General features: G+C 39.6%; 1 non-coding gene across 1 annotated transcript; it reads right to left on the minus strand.

The window, feature by feature from the left end:
- Nucleotides 1-878: 878 nt before the first annotated feature.
- Nucleotides 879-1,010, minus strand: LOC111767024 (small nucleolar RNA SNORA38). Its single transcript, XR_002798920.1, has one exon. It is a non-coding gene; the product is annotated as a small nucleolar RNA SNORA38 (small nucleolar RNA).
- Nucleotides 1,011-7,973: the final 6,963 nt, after the last annotated feature.

The raw sequence follows: 7,973 nt of genomic DNA on the forward strand, positions 1-7,973 counted from the left end.
GCACCAAGTACTGAGCTCTGCTTTATGACTTTGGCAGTAAACAAAGTGGGAATGACCCCTGCCCTTTTGTAGCATGTTTCTGGTGTATCACATTCTCCTGTAATTAATTTCCATACACTTCTGCCCTTTCTGCTGTACTGACAGCTCCTGTGGGAAGGCACTGCACCTTATTCAGTTCCACACCTCCAGGGCTCACACATCTTGGGAGCTCCATAAAATGTTCAATGGAGACCTCATGACGTAGAAGGTAGGTGTAGGATATTCAGGCACCTCAGGAGTCACACTCTGGGGACTGCTGTTGGAGAAGGTATCCTCGTGGCAAGTTGGACACAATGGGTCCTGGATTGCTAAGGGCTGCCTGAAGAAAATACCACATGCAGCCTGGCTTAGAACAACAGAAGAGTGTGGTCTCCCAGTTCTGGATGCTACAAGTCTGACGTCAGGGATGTGCTTCTTCTTTGCCCTGTAGGGAAGGGTCCTTCCTGGCCTCTTCTGGCTCCTGGTGGTTTGCTGGCCACCCATGCCATCCTCTGCCTCAGTTGTTGCATGGCATCTTTGCTCACTGCTTGTCCGTGTCCAGTTCTATGCTTCCCAAAAGGACACTAATCACAGGGATCGTGGCCACCCTAACCCAGTTCGGCTTTATCTTAACTAATAGCATCTTCGAAGACCAATTTCCGAAGTGTCAAATTTACTGGACTGGGTGTCATGCACTGAACATGTCTTTATGGAGATCTAAACTTTGAAGTGCTAATAGGTTGAAAATGTTTCAGTTCAATTCTTGTTCAGTTGAATATGTGGCCAAAATACCTTTCAGTACATTTACAAATTGGTCTACCTCTTCTTCATTCTTGACTTTATTTATTTACTTTTATTTTCTGTGTGGGAAAGGATGATCTTGAGCCTGCAGGGAGCAAGCGGGCTCCAGACTTCTCCAAGTCCACATCTTTTTCCCTCCACTTCTTACGTGTCCAAGGACAGGAAACCACTGACACGTCTTTGTAGGAGGGTCATTCTTGACTTTAGATAATTAAACATAATTAGTTTTTCAAGATATGTTAGATTTTATTATTATGGAGTTATTTTGTTTTCTATTACTAATAAAATTAATTTCTACCAAATAGAATATTTTACCTCATACTGAAATATCTTACTTCTAGCATATTTGGCCATCAGCCTTATATTGAAATTAATTCCCTATGTGTGTGTTCCCTGCAGTAATCACTGAGCTCTTGGAGTCTGAGTCTATTTTTTTCATCTTTGAAATTTACACAATACTTCATAGTGCTTTGCATACAGAACACTTTTAATATTTACTGATATGAACTTTCAAAATGCAGTAATTAGTTTACATCTAAAGATAGGGTTTTGGAGAAATGAGATGGGGTAAACCATGGTGGAAAAAAATGCATTCAAATTTTGAAACAATATATAAACTTTTGCAATAAAACTTACTTTTAAGTTTGCTGGTTTCCTGGACCATAAGAAGTACAAAAGCACTGCTCCTATTCCAAGTTGTACATAGCTTTGTAACTGAAGAACTCTTTTCAAGATTTTCTTTAGTTGTTTTCATATGGAGATAATAAATCTTTTTAAAAAATATCCTCTAAACAAATCGAAAATTCAAAATGTTCATGCCTCTCTTATAAAAGTTTCCTTCAGGTCAATAAAGACTTTACTGAATATTTAATTATAATATGCACCAGGTACTGAGGTAGACCCTAAAGATACATCAGTCAAGAGTATAGCAAACCTAAACTTATAATAGACGGGTATATCATCTTTTGGCAAAATTCACATGTCAACCATCATTTCCACCATGGCATTTGACCTTTGGAACTGAGAACAGAAACTGGCCTAAATTTATTCTTCAGAGGAAGTTAGTGCTGTTTTTTTTTTTTTTTTGCATAAGACCTGATGATTTTATTCATACTTATGTCTTAGCTTTCTTTTCAGTTCCATTGACCTTATTCTTATATTAGTATGGCACTATTTTAAAAATTATTATAACTACATTTTCTATTTTTTAGCAAATTTTTTGTCTTGTTTTTAAAGATATATAGATCACACAAAATGTTACATTAAAAATATAAAGGTTCCCATATCCCCACTACCCACTCCACCCCCACTCCTCCCACATCAACAACCTCTTTCATCAGTGTGGCACATTCATTGCATTTGGTGAGTACATTTTGGAGCACTGCTGCACAGCATGGATTATAATTTACATTGTAGTTTACACTGTCCCCCAGTCCATTTGGTGGGTTATGGCAGGATGTAAAATGTGCTTCATATATCCCTGCAATATCATTCAGGACAACTCCAAGTCCCGAAAATGCCCCCACATCACACCTCTTCTTCTTCCCTCTCCCTGCCTTCAGCAATTCCCGTGGCCACTTTCTTCACATCAGTGATAAAATTTCTTCCATTGCTAGAGTCAAATAGCTCTATAGTAGAATAGCAGTAAATCCACTCTAATCCATATTTTATTTCTCCATCCTGTGGACCCTGGGATGCCAATATCCAGTACTGAAATTTCTTTGTCTTTCTACCACTATACACCTTTTCCGTTCCCCAGCAATTACTTCTCTAGAATTATTTATGAAGATTTGATAAGTGCTCTAGCAAGTATATAAAAATAAATTACATGAGGACATTTGAATATTGTCATTTGTAAAGAGATTCATCACTTTTACTTTCTCCCATTTAATTTATATTATCTACTTCAAATATCTGACATAATTTTCTTGTTCTGGATTTTTGCAAGTATTTAGCAAAAATAAATTGGTGATTTCATTCTTTCCCATATTCCTATGTTTTTCTATTTCCTTCAATCATTTTTTTTTCTTATTTTTTCTTACCAACAGAAATACTTGGTAATATCTTAAATTAGTTTACAGGATAGTACTTAGTACTTAAGAGAGAGATATGAAACTCAATTCCAATTCTTAGTAAGAGAGATATGCAGGCCTTTGTCAACGTACTAAACTAGGTTTTATGGATACAACACAATATGTTCTATATTCACTCCACACTCCTGACTCAGCCCAATGCACTGTGTGTGCTGCCAGAGGCTAAAAATATATAACACAATATAGTATTTCATAGTTTCCAGCTAACCTTATAGATCAGTGTTCAATCAGACATGACCAAATTTGTTAGATGAACAGTTTACCTGGTTAATGTGGTAGGTCTGTGGGCTGCATTCTAAATAGAGCAAAAATGTGCATATTTAAAAACCAGTTGCCTTTTGTATTCATAAATCCTAATAAATACACTGACATCATTGAATCAATCTTTCAACTCAAGAAACAGCTTTATTGCACTTTTGCCTTTAAGTCTTCCCCTGAAAAGGAGGCAAAACGGCACCTCCTGCTCCCTCCATATCACTTTCTCCAGTCTTTATGACTATTCTTCTCATAAATAAAATGTATTCCACCCCAGACTCCCCTTTCTTTCCATCCTTAGCAGACACTCAACCGCAAGTCGTGCTTATTTCACATTTCTCCACTGTCCTTCGTGACCCTTGCTACGGGTTTGCTTGTTGCCTTCCATCCCTGCCTTGCCCCTCCCCCAGACAGGGGAGATGCCTCTTTTCTTCATTCTTTTATCCAAAGATGACAAGGACCTACTTTCAGTTGGGAATTGTGCTGGGCAGTGGGACAAATTGGCCAAGAAGGCAAACACAGTCCTGCCCCACAGAGCTTTCTCTTGACTTGTGCACTTCCCATTGCAGTACAACCACTGGCAAAGGGCCAGAGAAATTCAGTAAAGATTTGTGGCAGTTTGAGATTATTTAGGAACCCCAAAAAAGATTATGTTTGTAAACCAGTCTATTCCTCTGGGTGTGATCCCCTTTGATTGCATCAGATTCACCTGAGATATCTTTGATTAAATAACCTGTGACTCAGGTTGAGTCCCCGCCCCCCTGGTGGGCTGATATAAATGGACATTCACTCAAGAAGACACATGGGAAGAGAGAGCACTCCATAGATGCCAGAAGAGAGAGTTTTGTCAGTTTTGATCTTGGAGCCCCCTGGAGAGAGATGAGTTTGCATCTGAGCAGCTGAGTAAGCTTGGAAAGAAACAAGCCCTATGCCAGACTGAGAGAGGAAGCCCTGAGAGATGAACCCTATGCCAGCCTACAGCTGAGATGGATGAAGCTGGGTCCATGGAGCCTTTCGGGGAAGAGGAAGGAGAGGCCAGGCAGTGATCGCCCGCCATATTGCTTCAACACGTAACAGCTGACTTTGGTGAGACAGTACCTCTTATGGTGCCTTACGTTGGACTCTTTAGGGCCTTGTAACTGAAAGCTTTTATGCCAAATAAAAGCCAACAGATTTCAAGTACTTTGCATCAGCACTCCTTTGGCTGACTAATACAGAATTCAAACAAGTGGTAAGATTTGGGTACAAAAGACTTAGAGGAGTGGTTCTCACAGTTAAGTATGCTTCAGAAGGGGCTAATTAAAATGCAGATTCTTGGGCACTGCCCTTAGGGATTCTGATTTAGAAAGTCTGATGTGGTGTTAATAAATCTGCTTTTATAACCAACTATCCAATTTTGATACACAAAATTTATGGACCAAATTGTGATCACAATTGCCCTGTAGTAAGCCAGGTATAAAATGACAAAGAACAGTAGACAATTCTTGCAACTGGCAGGGTGGGAGTCAAGAGGAGGAGAAAAGATGAGAAAGGGGCATTTCCAGTAGAAAAGAAGGAGTCAGTAGATCAGCGCCTGACCTTACTGTCTCTAATTTCATTTTTTCCCCTTTGTTCCAGAGAAAATGAACTTGGAGCATTTGGGTATTTCTCTGCTAATTTATCAAAATATTCCTGAGTACCTACTCTGTACTTTTTTGCTACTTGCTGGAGATAGAAAGTTGAATAACACAGCATCCTTCCCCTCAAAGAATCAGAGTCTAGATAAATGAACAAATAGCAATGGCCTATTATGCAGGTGGAGATGGATTTGCCATGAACATAATCAAATGGAAGTCTCAAGTCCTCTTACTTTCTTCCCAAGGTTTTATACCTGCTTGTGTTCTTACTTCAAAGGGGACTCATAACACTATAGAAGCTTCTACATTGATCTACCAGAGGAGAAAGGAAATGGACATGAAGGTGATGGCTCATGGCCAATGAATGCCATAGAATAATGAGACCAACAATATAGACAGATGATCTAACTGTCTAGGAAGTCAGGAGAGACCAGGGCAGTTGAGCTAGAATTAAAACAAAGGAAGACATATTGGGTAGTAAAAATATCTAAAATAGTAAATTAAATTGCTGGGAGGATTGGAAAAGATGATAAATTCTGTAGCAGCACGTGAGTTCCTGTACCTGGAATATATGTATAGCAACAAATAGGTACCGACCAAAGCACAAGCTGCCTACATATTAATAATTGAGGGCAAATCGTAAAGGGCCTTGTGCTTGTGTGTCAAGCTGGGGCTTGAATTTGACCATGGACTCGGTGGCACTTATAAAAAAGCACCTGAGGGGCTTACGAAAATCTCAGTGCCTATGCCAAACCAGTAGATAGGATGATTTAGGAGGTGTGGAATGGGGCTGGAGAAGCTGTGTGTTTTGAGTCAAATGCTCTGATGGAAAACAGCAGGAAACTATGGGAAAGAATAATGGGGAGAAGAATGAGAGATGAAGGAAAGACCACCTGAGGAAAAGGCTCTTAAAGTAAGGCTCGCAGGCAGTGCCTGCATTAGCCGGGTGCCGAGTGGACAATGTGTTTCAGGCAAAAAAAAAAAAAAAAGTCACAAAGCCTGAGGAGTACAGGTGACAGCAGGCCCCCCTGGCAGAGGGTAGCAATCATCGAGAGAAGTACCGCTGCGAGAGCTTACGTAACTGGTCTAAATACCAGGGCTACTCTTTCAACGTAGGAATTCTGACCTAGTACTACACATAATGGTTTCAACCTTGTCTTACAGAGACCGCCACAGATCCTACGTTGGAAAATAGAAGCAAAGAAGACCCGTAGTCCAGAGAAAATAAAGCAAAATGAGAAAACAGTTCTTTTATGTCTAAGAAGTGGGCTCAGGAATCATTATACGTCAAAATATATATAAGCTCATATATGGAAAAAAAAAAATGCATGTTCACATTTGATGTTAAGTATATGTAGAATCACTTTAAGTAAAATGAGTAAATGGGCAAGTGGATCTCAAGTTCATAAAAAAATTTTTAGAATAAATATAATTTGTGAAAAGTAAAGAGAATAAATATGGTGTCTGGCTACAAAGAAAGAATGTATTATCTTGATCAACGAGAATGGGAAAATGTAAATGCCTGGTTAATTCATCATGTCCAATTTTTAAGACAGAGAAATAAATTAAGTGACCTAGTTTTTCTATAGGTCTCCAGACTCATGTAAACAATAACAACAATTAAAATCATTCACCTTGATCACCAGGTGTACTAAAACTAAAAGGGAAACAACAATTGTAAGTTATTTTTATGTTAAATCCTGACTTTCCACCCACTTAGGGCAAGGTGCTTAGTCTCTCGCTGTCTAGTTCCTGATTGGTTTTGTACTAAAAGGACATGAGGTTGTGAAAACTGGCTCCGTTTTCTCTGCACAGAACCTCTGAGACACAGTGCACAGCGCTATGGTTTTCATTCCTCTCTTATTGCTTGTCGACTGCTGAATACGATGAAAGAGCCGCAGCTTGAAAGCAAACACCAGGAGCTCTCAAAGTGCAGGTGAGCACCAGAAGCCAAATCGCCATGCGCATTAAACACTGTAGGACAACATGAATTTATCCGTTAGGATCTTTTCTGCTTCGTCATGGAATTCCTGAACTGGGTTCTCCAAAACAGTAAGAAAAACAGGAATGGGAAGTCGGGTCAGGCTGGGTCTAAATGACTCGCAGTTTGCTCTGGTTGGACCTCAGGCCTCGGCTGTTCTGTTCCACCAGCCCCGGAGAGCGGGCTTTGTCCTCAGCTGTCCAGGCGTCAACCACACGGCACTGCCTAGAGGAAGAGAAGAGCTCCCATTGCCAGACGAGGAAACTTTTTAGAAGCCCCACAGTGCATGTTTCATTGGCCAGAATAAGGTCCTAATATTATTGTGCTATTTGATTCCTCTAAACCACATTTTCCTCACCTGTAAAACAGGGCACGGGATTTTTGTGATGATTAAAAACACCAGGCATGCCTAGCATGTAGCAGCTGATTAAGTGACAGTTGGAATTCTTGATAGAGGTTGTATTTACTGAACCGTGCAGAATGGCTGGTACCCCAGACATTCAACATATATAATTATTTAACACCTCCTTTGCTCTGTGCTCCCCAAGCTGCTACACATTACATACACATTAGTAAGGGCATCTTTGGTGCTAAGATTTTATTTACAATGAAATAACCTTATACAGTTTGTCCTCAGTCTGATCTCTTCCTTGCTTACGGCCAGAATATCTCCCTCCCTAACATGTCAAACATCAGTGATATTGAAAAAAATTTGTCAAATCAATGAAAATGTAAAAATAAGCAAGAAATACGGGCATGGCAAAGCTCCCAAAAGATGTAGAATTTCATGTATTTAATGAAAATGATTTTAAGAACTACATGAATGATATGGAATCAAGCAAATCCAAAATATGGTTATTTGAACAGAATAAGAAAAATGATAAGGTCTTAGCTGGACTGATCAAGACTAAAACAAGAGAACACAAATGACTAATATCAGAAAGGAAGAGGAGTTATCACTCCTCTTATAATATCTTACAAATGTTCAAACAATAATAAAAGAACACTATAAACAACTTTATACCAAAAATTCAACTTTTGATAAAATGGACAAATTACTTAAAAATGCAACTTTAAAAGTTGGATAGAGGGAAACGGACTTGGCCCAGTGGTTAGGGCGTCCGTATACCACATGGGAGGTCCGCGGTTCAAACCCCGGGCCTCCTTGACCCCTGTGGAGCTGGCCCATGCGCAGTGCTGATGCACGCA

This window comes from Dasypus novemcinctus, chromosome 29 (assembly GCF_030445035.2).
Source record: "Dasypus novemcinctus isolate mDasNov1 chromosome 29, mDasNov1.1.hap2, whole genome shotgun sequence".
NCBI classification, from domain to species: Eukaryota; Metazoa; Chordata; class Mammalia; order Cingulata; family Dasypodidae; genus Dasypus; species Dasypus novemcinctus.